We start from the raw sequence: 15779 nt of genomic DNA on the forward strand, positions 1-15779 counted from the left end.
AATTGTAAAAATTGGCCCTGTCACTTAGGTGAAAACAGGCTTTGGGGTGAAGGGGTTAAGCAAACCACCGACATCCAGAAGATGGCGAATGGGCCACCTAACCTCAACTACGTATGTTGGGCTGCCTACTGGCAGATGCCCCAGAACGGGATGTATTCTGGAAAATCATTTTTTTGAAGAACTGGCAGCAGCTGAGAGGAAATGAGGAAGCAATGACTGTGTTATTATCTGGTAGAGGAGGAAATGCTGACCAGCAGCTCAGCCGGCAGCACATGTGCCGTACAGGCTACAGAAGTGCTGGCTAGGGAAATGTCACATTATCAGTGTTTTGCAAGGACAGGTCATTTCACGAGTTATTTATCATCCTCTCCTTGGCCAAATATAAAACCAGGGTAATAAGCCAGCTCCGTTCTGTCCAAGCAGATGTTATAAGGAAGCACGGAGAGGCCAAATCTTGTTAAAACGGAAAAGTCAACAATAGACAGAAATGGAAAAACAGAGGCGCAAAAACTCCTTCTAGAACCCAATCCAGCCCAGAGATATCCAAACCCCAAAGAGGGAAATGACCTGAGGATGTATCACAGTTATGAAATGTACCGTATATTATCTATGGAAGGCAATGCTTCACCTCCAAAATGTCCAGAAAACCCACCAAACTTCTGCAAGGGTATTCAAGAACATTCGCACATGCCCTGCCGCCTCATTCAATTCTAAGACATCTGAGATCCCCCAAACATGGCCAAGGGCCCAAGGCCAAGTGATACCATGGACTATCTTCACGAGTGTCATGGACTTGAATGGAGGGACAGGTTTCATATTCAAGCCTAGGGTACTAAATATATTGGTCGATAACTGAGTGCTGTACTGGGCTATCTTGCTCTGTGCCACACGGTGCATGTAGACGTGCCAATTTTGGCACATTAATGCACTTCAGTTAGTGCCGATCGTCTATTTGACAAGTCCAGCGTTCATGTACCATCCTCATTGCATGGCCTGATGAACAGTAATGGGGACGGAACAATTGCCAATATGGTCGTTCTGTCCCATACAGTTTAGTGTGACCGGCAGCACATCCCCTGTTTACACGGGACAATGTGCTGCTAAGAAAGATTATTTTCATGCCAGCATAAATGATCTCATCACCCAATTAATGAGCAATTTTCTCGTTCATTGGGTCATTGCTGAGATGTTTACACATAAGGGTAAGACGACCGTATAAATTGCAGACTGACCGGCAATTATTCCGACCTGAGCGTGACAGCTGCATAGAAATACATGAAGCTGGTGGGGAGAGCCGCCGGCCAGTCCGTGCACTGTGTTCCGATCTAAGTCCGATTTATACGGCCCTCTGACTGCGCCCTAAGAAAGCTCATCTGCACTGCTGGTATTTCTAAAAGTTGATGCTTCTTTTGGCACAAACAATTACCCAACAATGGAGCGTTTTTCTTGCTCGTCGTCGGATGGAGGCTGGTATGTTTACATGGGTAAATAATCAGGAGTATGAGTTCTTACGAACATGTTTGCTGAGGGGAGGAGGGGAACTATGCGAGGGTGCCGGGCGTAGACATTACTCGGATAACACAACCATTACGGTCTGTTAAATTAATAGCAATATAGTTGGTTTGGGTCTACGGGAATGGAGATGTCTGGAGACCTCTGTTTTATACCATTTACGCTTACATGGACGATCCAGGTGAAAAAAGGAGAGGCTGGTATAGATTCCCAATGAGACATTGACCCAATCAACAGCAGGGGGGATTGTTAGCACTTGATAAAGAACTTCTCTTGGAACTATCCAATGTTTCACGAATCAGCCGGGGGATTAGCCTCTACACAATGGCCAAAGACTGAAGGTAACAGCTGAAATAACAGTCTCATTATTCCCCAGAAACAAAGCGAAGCATCACGAGCCTGGGATAATTTATCTGTATTGTGCTCTCTTTGATCTGACATTTTCAGTCCACAAAATGTCTCAAATAGTCAATCAATCTCCGGTGAATAAGTAACAAACTTACCTATTTTACCGCCCATCTCGGAGAACTAGCTCCATCGCTCTGCAAATGCTTTTTTATTGTTATTTTCAAATGACTTTCCATTTTCCAATGTCAATTGACCCTCTGTAAAGAGCAGCCACATATAGACAGAGGGTTATTACTGCGAGCTTTGTGTGCGAGATCAATCCCATAGTAGCGCAATTTAATGTAATGCCAAGAATCAAATGCGCAGTTTCTTGTTCGTATTCTTTTATGTAGAGATTTATCTATATGTCATTATAATAGGCAGCTGAAAAGCGCATTGTAAATCCCAGCAACATTCATTTATTCTTCGTGCAGCTATGTTTATGGCTAGATCTTTTCAAGGCCTAAAAGGAAATCTGTCACTAGAACAGTCTTCAGGTTATAACATCTTTGTCTTATCGAAGCTGAACTAGTGAGTAGAAAAGCATATAATGATTAACCCCCATGAGAAGCTGCTCAAAAGAATGCCAAATGAACCCTCCTTAGCAAAAAAACTTGCAAAGGCTTCCAGCAACAGGGTAGTATCTTCTGGTCGGTGGACAACTCTCTCTCCCGAACTCCACATACATATTCATGCTCAGGTCAGCCAATCATGCATCTGTTCTGAGCGGCACAGTGGACAAGAGACCTTTGCCATTGGCTTATCTCCACTGACATAGGTTGAACAAAAGTTGGCCAAAGATGCCAAATATATTTGGTTCTCTAGGGCAGAGTTCCCCAACTTCAGTGTTCGAAAGCAACAAACAGATCACGTTTTTAGGATTTCCATACTATTGCAATACTAAGGAAATCCTGAAAATATGACCTATGGGTGTCTCTTCTCTTGAGGACTAGAGTTGGGGAACACTGCTCTAAATCATCAAATGTTTAGCATGTTTGGCCAGTGAGAACACTGTTCTAGGATGAAGAAGAAAAAGAAGAAGCCACTGGGTGCTGATGGAAGAGATGACGACTCATAAGTAGAGGTTCTGTTAATTTATTGAGGCTTTTGTGCTGGTGCCTTTATCAGGTCATTAGATGCATGCTCAGTTCGGACAAGCATGCATATTTTCCAAATGGGAGAGCATAGAAGACCTTTGGTGTTGGCTTATCTTCCGTGACATAGACTAACCAAACGACAGCCAAACATGTTATACACAATGGACCCTTGGCCAGTTCTGCCCAAATCAACAGGCCTGGATGACCAAAGTCTAATGTGCTGGGCCACTACCGTCATGTCTTCTATTCGTAATGGAGTCGTGACACCTATGACATTACTTATTTTGATATACAGTAGATCCCAGCTATTCTGGATGGAACTGGCTGACCTATAATCATTACAATCATTGACCTATAACCATCATCATCAGGTTTTTGTTGGATGCTTTAACACTTTCTTGCCATCAAGGACACTGAAAAACCCAAGAGTAGGGAATAAATAAGCAAAACGGCATTAAGGAGCAACCATGCACTAGTCAATAGGCAAGAGTCTGTCGAGCAGGCTGTTAGGTAGAGCTCTTTATACCAGGGTGTACATCGGAAAAATGACCATTCTAATAGGAAAGGAAAAAGTGTAGGAAAACAAGTTTTCTTTAGTATATTGTATTAAATACATCAGGTTTTAAATGATAATTCAATATATAAGGTTTTATCAAGGAAAAACAGATGATATGAAGAATCAGAGGGACGTCAAGGGTTTCATCCTCCACCTTGTTGTCAGTCTATGTGAGGGAAATCAAAGGTTCAAAAAACAAATGTTCCCTTTATATTGGGGTCTATTGAAAAACGAAACTTCAAAAGATTCTTTGTAATGAGCCCATATTATGAATAATTCACCGTCTGCTGCCTGAAAACTGTAATATTCAATGACGTACACAATTAAACAAGAGGATGGAGGGGTCTCGTTACGATCATCACTTGAGTCTGTTGAAATTGGACAATTTCCTTTAGTACTAAGGTACATCAGTCTTACCTGCTACGTGAAATTAGTGGAATAACTGACATTTAAGCTGGTCAATGAGCATGTAAAATATTTGCCCAGAGTAAGAGAAGAAACCCAACGCCTGTGCCTCCAGAGTAATACCTCCATTAGCAATGATGTCAAACACTACTGTTGACCTCCGGTTGAGTGCAGCTTACACTTGACAGACGGTTACACTAAGATAATACAGAAATTCTGTGTTGTTTTTTTGTATAGATAATTTACATTTTGACCAGATATTTATTTGATTTCACATCTATTATCCTGGTTGCAGCTATTATCATGCACATATGGAGTGTAAATAATCCTTACTGGGCTGGTCCCACCAACGGGAAGCTGCGTTCAACCATACATTTTAACATACACCAATCAACCATAACATATAAACCACCTGTCTGATCTTCACGTCGCCAAAAGAGCTCTGACCCGAATTCTGCAGGACCTTATGAAGGCTCTTGGCAATAAACTACTCAGCATCTTGTGCTACAGTAGCTTTTCTGTGGGAACAGATGGAATAACCTTCACACCTCATGCAAAATGATTAGGTTGCTGGTTTACCGGATGACCTTCATTGGACCACGTTTGGTGGGTGCTAACTACTGTGTAACACAAAAATCCCGCAAGACTTGCCCTTTTTGATCTGCTCTAAACCAGTAGTCTACACTTGTCTACCCTAGCAATTTGACCCTTGATCACTGTCACCTGTCAATGTTGTTAATGCTATAGCTGATCAATATACATACATTAAAATCAATGTCTCGGACGACCATACTGAAAGACGCTCTATGCTACCTGCTCGGCAGCTAGTCTAGTCCACATGGCATAAGTGGACATATTTGACAGGACTCGTGAAGATGAACCATAAAGTGACCCTCTGCCCTGGCTCTAAAAAGTGATTATGCATTTTCATGGAGCACTCCATTTGCCTACAATTACCTCTCCAGAGTTCCTACATTAAATTGACATGGGGAGAACAGTCGTAAGTCCGAGTCATGCTTCCATTGCTTTTCCCATGCTATGTAGGCATGATTCAGGCTTACCCCTGCTCCCTATGCCTCTGCGGCACCCATCTTGAATGCAGGTGGACCATAAAGCTAATCTCAGCAAAGGAGGCAGAGAGAGCGTACCATGTAGGCCTACAGCACATAGTGACTATCCACTGCCAGTGTGATGGTAAGATGGTGGCATATTACTAGTGATCACCAGAAAGGCACCATCATACTACATTTTATTTGGCATCCCTTGATAAATGAGACCAAAAAATTGTAACTAGGTGGATTTATAATGGAAACTTTAATGACTTTACGTTGTTTTCTGTTATAAGTAAGACCAGCCTTTCTTAACAAGCTACACGTGTGGAATGGCTTCTGTTTGGTACACTCTGGTGTTGTGTGTGTATATATATATAGCTTTTTTTAGCTCACCAAACCACTTTGCATGAAAGTTTCTGGTACCACTTTATATTTTAATGGATTGTCCCATAAACAACATATATCACTTATGCAAGATAGATAATAAGTGTATGATCACTGGGGGTCCTATTGCATTTACTGATTTTGAGAAAGGGAATCCCAAGTTCCCTGTGTCAATGGAGTAGTAATGAACATGTGCGACCATTGCTTCATTCAATGTCTATAGATGGTCGCACGAGCTTACCACTGCCTCATTCACAAGGAGGATTTGGGGCATCCAGTTCTCAGGAGCAGTGGGGGGTCTCTGTGGCCAGATCCTCAATGATCATTCCTATCCTGTGGATAAGTGCTAAATGTTATGTTTGGGACAACTAATATTGACCCATTGATAAATACAATTTGTCCAGGATGAGGGTCACCAAAGCAACCCAACACATTCTGTTTTACACTAAGGTAGAAGATTAGGTAAGGTACAGTGTAGAGTTGGTGTGAGATTTTTTCGCACATCCCATTCCATTGGCCATAGCAGTGGGCTGTTGTCGTGCCATGGGTCTGGGAGAACCACCTCTTACCTGCCATCATCCCCAGCTTTTATTTTACCTAGTCAACAACATAGTTGTGGCGTGATGTGCATGTGACATCTTGTCAGGCTGGGTAATCAAAAGAAGATTCAGGGCTGACAGAAGATGAGAGGCGGTTCTCCAACTCCCAAGTCGAAGCCATAGACCACGCTCATGGCCCATGGAAAGGGAAGCGCAAATCGATTAGCACCAATACCTGCTCTGATAAGTTACATTTTGTCTCTTCGGCCCATATAACTTTGGCCATAAATGACTGTCCCATTAGGTTTGTGCCCATTTTTAGCAAAGTTGCCATACTGTAGGCAGCACTGTGTTCTCCATAGAGTTTTTATGTCCTCTAAGAGTCCATCCTTGTCTATTATTTTCACCCATGGTAGACCCACAGATCACATGACCAAAAAACCTACAGATTGTGCCACCCTACAAATTATTCATTTACTGACGAGAAATGAACGTCATTAATTTATTTCTCTGTCCTCAATATGGAAAAAATGGAGGAGGCCCAAGTCTTGGAAACAATTTTCTATTGCTTTCCAGTCTTATTAGCGTCAAAACTCTTCTTCTGACATCTTGTGAAATCTCTTTTGATCCCGGCAAGCTGCTCTTAAACAGAATTCTTTTGTTAAGAGCAGAAAACCAAATTGCTTTCTGATAAGACAGAACTGATCAAACCCACACCTGAGCGGAGCGCAACACGACTCGAATCGCTGTTTTCTGAGATCAATACATTCAGAGGCTCGATATTGTTAGAGGATCATATACTTTTGCCATTAGTGACCTTGCTTGCTTATAAGATACAAAATTGACCGAGTAAGAAAATATTACCAGCACCATATTTACCATGGACAAAGAACAAATCAATTACTTGAAAGTCCTCACTGATGTTTTCTTGCCACTATTAAATGCATGTAAAAATAAAAAGCAACTACCGTATATTTGAGACACGGAACAAAGGATTCTTTTAAGAACCCTTCCGCCATAACTGATTGCTGAGATAATATTTTGAGACCCTTAAATTATTGTGAAGGAATCTAAACAAGTGATCCTAGCATGGCCTGATCATAAGGAAGGCAAAAGAGGCAGCTGCCATAAGGTCTCCACCACATACGTCCTCCACTTCTCAGCCATTCACAGAACACACATTGGAGTTTGGAAAGTTTTTCAGTATAGTTCCAAATATATCAAAGTTTAATATATAGCAGTAAATAGTAATAACGGTCCTAGGAACGCTGGAAATGAGACCAAAACAAGGATTTTAGTGTTGAACCACAACGCGTTTCAACGGTTAAACCGTCTTCATCAGGTGGAAGTTTACTATTTACTGCATTTTGCATCCTCCTAGAAGGTTAACGGCTGGAGCTGCGGTGGACCTTTTGCTTTCAATTGTAACTGTGACCCTCACAGCGCTCCCTAGTGACCGCTTTCTTTTCCCTTGAATTTCAAAGTTTAATATATGGCAGAAATGACCTCACCATTTAACAACCATCACCACATGAAAATTTTGCCCAAGATCTGCAACATTTTTGATCCAACCCCAACACGGTCTTGGTTGGACTGTATGGGCAAAGTATTAGAAGCATGAGCTTATATCCAATGAATGACGGTATCTGGATATTTTAGAAATTTGTGCGTGCGATACTTCATAATCATTTCATCACTGTATACCAGACCTATGTGAAGTCTATGGCTACACGGAGACATGTGTCAAGGAAAACATGTTAAGTCGTCACGCCTAAGGATTTGCTATCGTGTTTACATTGTCACCTTCCGTGACTGTGATACAGAATCGCAAATGTTTCCGAATGTGATGTTGGATTTTATAGCGCAGGCAGTCCATAGACTTCATGCGACTACGACTTGCCTTCAACTTCAACTCAAAATCGCAGCTCTAAAATAGTCGCACAACAGCAATATGCAGTTGTTTTTTTTAGACTTTTCTGAGAATTGCTTGTTGCTCAACACATGTCGCCATGTAGGGCCGACCTAAACTTTTTGCCCATGGCCTGCACCTACTTTGATCCAATGAGTGCTGGACTCCATATTAAGCTGTTCTGGTTGGCCTGTAAAAGTTGAGGAAAGGGCATTGGCGTTAGGCCTCATTCAGACATAGGTTTTTTCTTCTACGTGAACAAAAAATAGACCGAATATCATCAGTGTGCCGGATCAGTATTCCTTCCGAGTCTCAGTTTTTACCACCAGTGTTTCATCAATGTTTCTCTAATATATATATATATATATATATATATATATATATATATATATATATATATATATATAAAACAACTGTTCAACATTCCCTATCTTCTTCTTAGACAGTATAAACTCGACAACATTAAGATGCAACTAGGGTGCCACCAGTGTGTTATCTGAGTTTTTCTCTGATCCATAGACTTGAATATGCAATATTTATATGTAACTTGGATCAAAAACGGATAATTGAATGAGGCCCCAGAGGTAGCATTTTATAAAGGTAGCAATGCCACAGAAAATGGTGGCGTCTAGGACATTATTTTAAAGACTTGTGCACCACACCGTACTTTGTGCTTCATTTTGCACAATTTGTCCAATTCCAATACAGCTACAGTGTACAGTATATCATATATGCAATATATAACGTATACTTATAGAATTGGTGCAAATCAATTTGCAAGACCCATCCCATCAGTTATATCGGCAATCTGAAGGCCTGAGAGAGCCGCCTCCTAAATGGTGTCATCCGCGGCTCCTCTTGATAAGGCGGTGTGATGTGATGTCATCGTTACGGTGTGATGTGCATGTGACGTTGCTCGGGGCTGGCTGATTAAAAGAAGTGCCGCGGATTCCGGGGGATAAGGGCCGGTTCTCACGGCTCCTGTCCGGCGACCACAGAAATAATGATTGGGCCAAATTTTGCAATTTGATTCACATCAACTCTAAAATGGACATTACAGCATAATACTGAATATACAATATATACTGTAGTTATAATGGAATTGGAGAAATGGCACAATACATTGGGTATAGGTGCCTTTTACAACACCGGGTAATTCCCCATGGCACAGCAAGGGCCTTTAATTTTCCGAGACTTATCCTTCAAAAGTGAACGCGACCATCACAAATGTGTGCACCATGGAAATATGACCGAGGAGTAACAACATATTTCCAACTAAGTAAAAAGAACTAGTAGTTTCCGAACGTAGCAACAATGCCTACAGTAATAGCCACCGCCATACCAATACTAGTCGCATTATAACCCTATAGGGGGCAGCACTGTTGCTTTGCAGCGCTCGGGTCCTGGGTTCAAATCCCACCAAGGACAACATCTGCAAGGAGTTGTGTTTTCTCCACACTCCAAAGACATGGCGATAGGGAATTTAGATTGTGAGCTCCCCAAACGATGTCTGACTATGATGGTGCTATATAAGATCATTAAATATCAAACCTGATTGTTAGGAAAAATAAGGATCTTTAATGTCATAAAGCCATAGGCCCAATACGCCAGATCTCAACAGATCGAGATTTGTATATTAGTAGACTACACGTACTTCTCGGATATCGCAAGATCGCAGATCCCTTACTTGTCAACCAGTCTGACAAGAGTTAATGGGTGAATAACAATACTCCGCATTCACACAATAGGAGTCTCCTCCACAAGATGCAGAAGAGCAGACATTGCAGACGGCTCTCGCTGCTGCTATCCTGCCCTGCTAAATCATTGTGTCTCCTGCGGCACAGTGTCCTGCACTGCATCAGTCACCTACCTCTGACTCCATCCTTGCCCAGCCTGGCGACAAAGAGCGAGGATCTGGCGTTCAGGTGGAGCGATGCCTGTGTCACTTTGCAGTGGATACTCTGTAATGACACAGGGATAAAAAAAAAAAAAAAAACAAGAAAGCTTTGTGCTGGTATAGGAGGATGCAGCTAGGTCAGTCCCCCATTGACGAGCAACGTGCGAGCGAGAGATACCGTACAGTACTGCTCAGCACATTGTAGCGGTGGGATGGACCCTATAGCTTCCTCTTCTTCTCCGCCGCTCGTCCACTATGCACTGGGTAATTCCCAATCTCTCCGGTGATTGCAGACATTAGCCAACCTTATTGCAAGGTCAAAGGCCTTCTCATCCTTGCAAGACATAGTCTGAGGCTTAAGAGATTGGAGCCGAACTGTACATAACAGATGATGCGGCACGTGACCTAATGGAATTAAATCAGTCTTTCCTTCACGAGGATGGTTACCTAATGGAATTAAACCCTTCTCCGTTTCTCAAGCGTTGGCAAAAACCTAATAGATCTCCGACAAAATAATTAAGGAATCCCTTCTCGGCAGGACGCAACAAAAATTGGCAAAAGCAGAGCTACCACTCCCATGCCCTGTCCACTCCCGCAGGTCCACTTTCTGTAGGAACCTTGTAAATTGGAGAAACCTCCTTAGCCGCACAGGTCGGGGGAATACGGGACTTGTCGACTAGATGATTTCTCAGGGTTATTGGACGAGGTAGCGTTAAGAGTTGTGGGAAGTTCACAAGATTTCTGACTCAGGCTGCGTTTCCTTAAAACTGGTTTAGCCACCCGGGGCGTTAACCCCTGCCTGGCCGGCGGAGTCATGTACGCGCTTATACAAAGGCAGATCTTGTGCTCCTGTCCAACTTCTTACAAGGGAGAGAACGCAGAAGATGGTGACTGTTTAACCCCCTAATGACTGTCGCGTCTGGTTACGTCGGCCCATCCGGTGCCTTTTTTTTTTTTTAGACATCGCATTGGAAGCCGAGTTATGCGCGGAAATATCTGTAGTTATGGCAGATTGTAATTAACGTAGATGAACGCGTGTAATGAGTGTCTTTTAGGGTGGTGCTTAGAGATGACAAAGAGCAGTCTGACTGTCCCCATAAACATCTACCGGAGCGTGGCCGTCACACGGCGTCGTACTGTGGCTGCAGAATGTGACTTGGACACGGATTGTGGCCACTAGCTATGCATCCTATGGGTTTTGCGGTTGCACGGTGTAAAAATAACATGTCGGCTGAGACTGGGGTCACTTGAAGATATTAATATATCAAAGAGCTAATTTTATGGACAATTTCTTGCTTCCTTTTTTATTTAAATACATGGATTTTGGGTTAGAAGTAATCTTTGCATTTCGGTTTTATTAAAACTTTGCAATGTTCTAGCCTACGTGTTGCACTGTCTATTGTTGGCTGCAGAATGAGTTAACTGAGAGCCCATCAGTGAGCTGTTCTGACAGGCAGCTTGTAACTCTTTATCTCTTTTTTCTGAGCAACTGTCAGACCACATCAAAGTTGAATCTGCAGGGAAACAAGGATCTTGTTAAAAGCCAAAAGGTGACCTTTTTTTGCCGACCAAGGGTGGATATATCATTGGTGCAACCTTTGCAGCTGCGAAGGGGCCCCAGAGGTAAGGGGGCCACTACAACCTCCAAAGAAAGTAAAACTTTCCATTATGATGAGCTATTGGACTGCAAAGAGCCCATATACTGTTCTTCACGGGGGCCCATTTTGGTCTGTGTCTGTCAGTTATGCTAACAATCCTCTGCCCGGAGACTTGCACATGCAGGATACGATCCTACTGCAGCAATTAAGGATTGACCACACATGCTCAACCACGTGAGCTGTAGCTCACCCATGGGTGCCATTATATATGCAAGGGGGTGCCAATATTGTACCTTGCAAATAAGCATTATTCTAAAGAGGTATAAATGTCATAAGAAGCCAACCAGATCGTTATCCGGCACTAAAACAGGGATGACCTTCACTTCAGATAGGCCATCGATGTTCCATCCTTGGGGATCCAGCCTCCTGGTCCTTCCGCTGATCAGTACGACGAAAAGGAAGGCATCATCATCATCCTTTATATAGGCTGTATGGACAGCTGTGCCATTGGCCACATTTACCTATCGACCCAACAACAGCATCACCTGGTTGAATTTTTTTTTACATACGTACATTGTAATTCAGAAATTTTTGAGAAAAAACCACCAAATACAGAAAAAAAGCCCGATTCATTGTTTGCCTTTCTTTTATGTCACTTTTATTCTTTGCCCTGCGGCACCCCTGTGATTTTTTTTTGCGTCAAAGTCTTCAAAATGCTGTAAGCGGTTCATGACATTTGCTCTAAATACTCTTTAATTTTGTCTTCATCATTTTTTTCATTTTTTAATAGCAAAAAGTTGCATGTTCCATTGAAATGTCATACACAACTATACAATCTGCACGAAAACTTCTCCAATACAAAAGGAAAAAAAAACACAGCAGGGGAGGACTGTAGTACATTTGCGCGAATAATTTAGCAACGTATAAAAAGCTGCAGTTGTTGAATGAGCCACAAATATCTGAAAAAGAAAAACCACGCTCACAATTGGTGAACATAAATGAAATAAATATATAAAATAAACCTAAAGGGATTGTCCACTACTTGGACAACCCCTTCTGAATATCTGTGTTCCCCCCAGTAAATAAAACTTACACTCATCTCCAGAGCCATTCTAGACAGGCTCTCCCAGGGCTCGCATGACATTATGTCATGCAATTCCTGTGGCCAATCAGCTCTGGCTTCACTGTCCTCTCCTACAGACATAACTCTGGTTGTCTTGATTTGTCTGAAAGTGGGGAGAGTGAAGCAAACACTAATTGGCCACAGCGATCTCATGGCATAAAGTCAAGTGATCCTTGGGACCGCCAATGCTGACAACTCTGGAATGGCACTGGAGGAGAGTATAAATGTTATTATTTTACGGGGGTAAACATATGGATTCAGAATGGGTTTTCTGAATAGTGGACAATCCCTATCAAAAGGTGAAACTTAGAAGAAGAATTAGGCGCAAATCAAAAATAATTCATTAAACCACTCATATAATGGTAAAATAAAATACATTTTATTTAATACAATTAAAACCATGTAATATACAACAAGTACACATTAATGAGGAATTTAAAGAGACAGTATCAAGTAAACATAGAGCGCGATAAGTTCAAATGGCCAGGGTTAATATAAAAACACACACTCCCCTTGATAAAGCATCTGTGCAAAACGCGCGTCGGGGTGGCCATGATGGTTTTATTACATTATGGTTAAAATATAGCAAACTGCTTAGCCTGGTTTGAGACTGGCAGAAATGTGTGGCAGCCATTTTTTAATATAATGTATATCATTTATATTTAGCATGGCCATTTGGACTTACAGCTGTATATGTTTACTTGATCCTTCCTCATTTATGTGTATTTGTTGCATATTCCATGTTTTCAATTGTATTAACATTTATTTTACTGTGATGTGAGTGGTTTAGTGAGTACCTAGGTATTCATATGAAGTAACTCATTCCTTTTTTTCTGATAATTAATTGGGGACTGATAGCGATATGTCTCTAACCTTAAACAAATATATTTGGTCTTCGCTTATTTGTATGATGATAAATCAAAAATAGACTTAAAACACTAAAAACGTAAAAAAATAAAAAAATAATAAAGCGGGACAAAGTGCATTGTCTGACATCTCAATTATTGCTCTATAAAAACCCTCAGATTATTATTATTTATTATTATAGCGCCATTTATTCCATGGCGCTTTACATGTGAGATGACAACTTATGGCTGAGGGCTAGGGTTGGCTTTAACATACATTTCAAAAAATGGGATCGATGAATCTCTAGGTCCTGGGAGTGACCGCAACTTCTGCACCCCCGATTACAATTCCGAGAATGTAACACATTGGGGGGACGATTGGCTCAAGTGACAATCAACAGGTGAAAGATGCAATTCAACCTCTGAGGCTAAAGTTTTGAAGAACTATGGCAGATCCCCCGACCCATATTATTATGTCTGTTAAATCCCGGTCGTTGGTCAGCAGGTGATGGATCTAGAACTTGGATGTTTCTATCTTCAGCCTTGTACATTTTTAATGACAGTTTCCTGGATATTGATTTCCAAGTAATGGCTAGAAAATACAGAATGCAGGAGAGGCCGGTGTCATACGATAGCGGGTCGAGGACACAGAAAAGTACAATGGTCCCCAATGTAATGTTTTACGCTACATCTGCTGCTACAATGTGGCTTCAGACTGCAAATAGATGGTATGTAAGGCAGAAAAACAGACATTTGACATGCAGGTCAGCCTAGTCTAAAGTATATAGTCGTTATTTTAAAAAAGTTAGAAAAAATATTTAAGGCGCAGACTATACGTCATTTATATACAGTACATGTTTAATAAAGTTAGTTTCATTCACCAAAAAAGCCACAGAAACACATAAATAACCCATGGTCGCGTCTTTTGTAGGATTTGTACACTTTCTAATTTCTTTACGTGATCAAAAAATGCTGCAAAAACACTGAAAGTAGTGACAACGTGTGAACATAGCCGAAAAAGTAAAAATTCAATATCTCGCGCAAAAATAAAAATCTTCCACAATCATACATTTTAACTTTTTAGTCTGTCCAATTAAGATCTCATGTGAACGTTAGTGATTTATACACTTCCCTCTATGTAATATCTGGAACCAGAACTAATTAAAGTGAGTCACACATCAGTATGCCAAAAAGAGTCATTGGCCTTCAGGCTACAGTCTAAGTACAGGCACATGGTGATTTACCAGTCACGTGTGAGCCACGGTGATATTTGACTTCAACATGCTGCTCTGTGAATCGACTGTCTCTATAGCAAAGCTGCCAAATTTTCAGTCAGGTGATCGCTCCCTGCCCGATCACATGGAAAAAAAAAAAATACATCGGCGACTGATTTTAGTGGGGAATTCAGGGAGCGTTATTGCACCCACTATTAACATGCTTTTATTTGGCTGGTATTTTATCATGAAAAATTTGACATATAGAAAGTCGAGTTGTTATGTCACACGATCCCTGTGGCCAGTGCTGATTGGCACCAGGGATCGCGTGACATAATGTCATGCGATCCCTGGGAGAGCCAGTGTCGACACTGCGGTAGTAGCCCCGACACCGGAGGTGAGAAGTATTATTATTTTACTGGAGAGAAACACAGGGATTGAAAAGGTGTTGCTCGGGCCTCTTCAATATCATGTCCGGTGGTATAAGTTCTGCAAATCAACTTACACCAACTACCATGTAAAGTGAAACCAGAAATGGAGTCCCTCAAAACTTTATAAACCTCCTTGAAATGAAATGTAGAGAAATGGTGTCTTTTTTTTTATCTTTATCCCGTGTGCCTATTACATCTCTCAATGTAATGTGTACCATGTAATACTCCATTTACCCTTCGGAGGTGCTGCAGGGAAATTAAACACTTGTTTATCAGGAGCAGCAACAGATTACTGTTAACTGATTGAGTCCCAGTAGCAGAAAACACAAATAACTCCTTTAGAGCACCACTTCGGCGTTTTTTTGTTTTAAATTTTACCGATGGAGTGAGGTCACTAATCTAAGTTCCCTGCTTCTACTCTCATACTTACCAGCCGCCGTCTTCTGCTGCTCTCAGAGCCGCTGCGGTCGGTCTCCGGCAGTTTGTGACCTGCCGTCTTGCTCCAGTGTTTGCTGGAAAGACCCGGAAGTCACGACTTAACGTAAGTCTCTGAGAGTCAGAACTAGGCCAGGGCGCGTCTTTCATAAGACTTACACGGAGAGCTTGCGAGCACTACCGCTGACATCCGGTCAGTCAGGAGCTGCGGTCACAAGATGGCGGAGCGGGATCAGAGCGGTGCTGGAAAGATCCGCAAGTCACGACTTAACGTAAGTCTCTGAGAGTCAGAACTAGGCCAGGGCGCGTCTTTCATAAGACTTACATGGAGAGCTTGCGAGCGCTACCGCTGACATCCGGTCAGTCAGGAGCTGCGGTCACAAGATGGCGGAGCG

At 42.0% G+C, this 15779-nt stretch overlaps 1 protein-coding gene across 10 annotated transcripts in view; it reads right to left on the minus strand.

Annotated features, from left to right (window-relative positions):
* The window catches only part of IQSEC1 (IQ motif and Sec7 domain ArfGEF 1), an 816093-nt gene that overhangs the window by 152494 nt on the left and 647820 nt on the right, over positions 1–15779 (minus strand). Inside the window, exon 1 of one of the 10 annotated variants that reach the window (XM_069736805.1) lies at positions 9712–10412. The exons of 8 other annotated variants lie outside the window; for them this stretch is intronic. The gene's annotated coding sequence lies outside the window, so the exon portion shown is untranslated. Of the gene's footprint in view, positions 1–9711; positions 10413–15779 lie in introns of those variants that run through there. One more of the 10 variants, XM_069736811.1, reaches the window with a different exon arrangement.

The sequence above is a fragment of the Ranitomeya imitator genome, chromosome 8 (genome assembly GCF_032444005.1).
Source record: "Ranitomeya imitator isolate aRanImi1 chromosome 8, aRanImi1.pri, whole genome shotgun sequence".
Taxonomy (NCBI): Eukaryota; Metazoa; Chordata; class Amphibia; order Anura; family Dendrobatidae; genus Ranitomeya; species Ranitomeya imitator.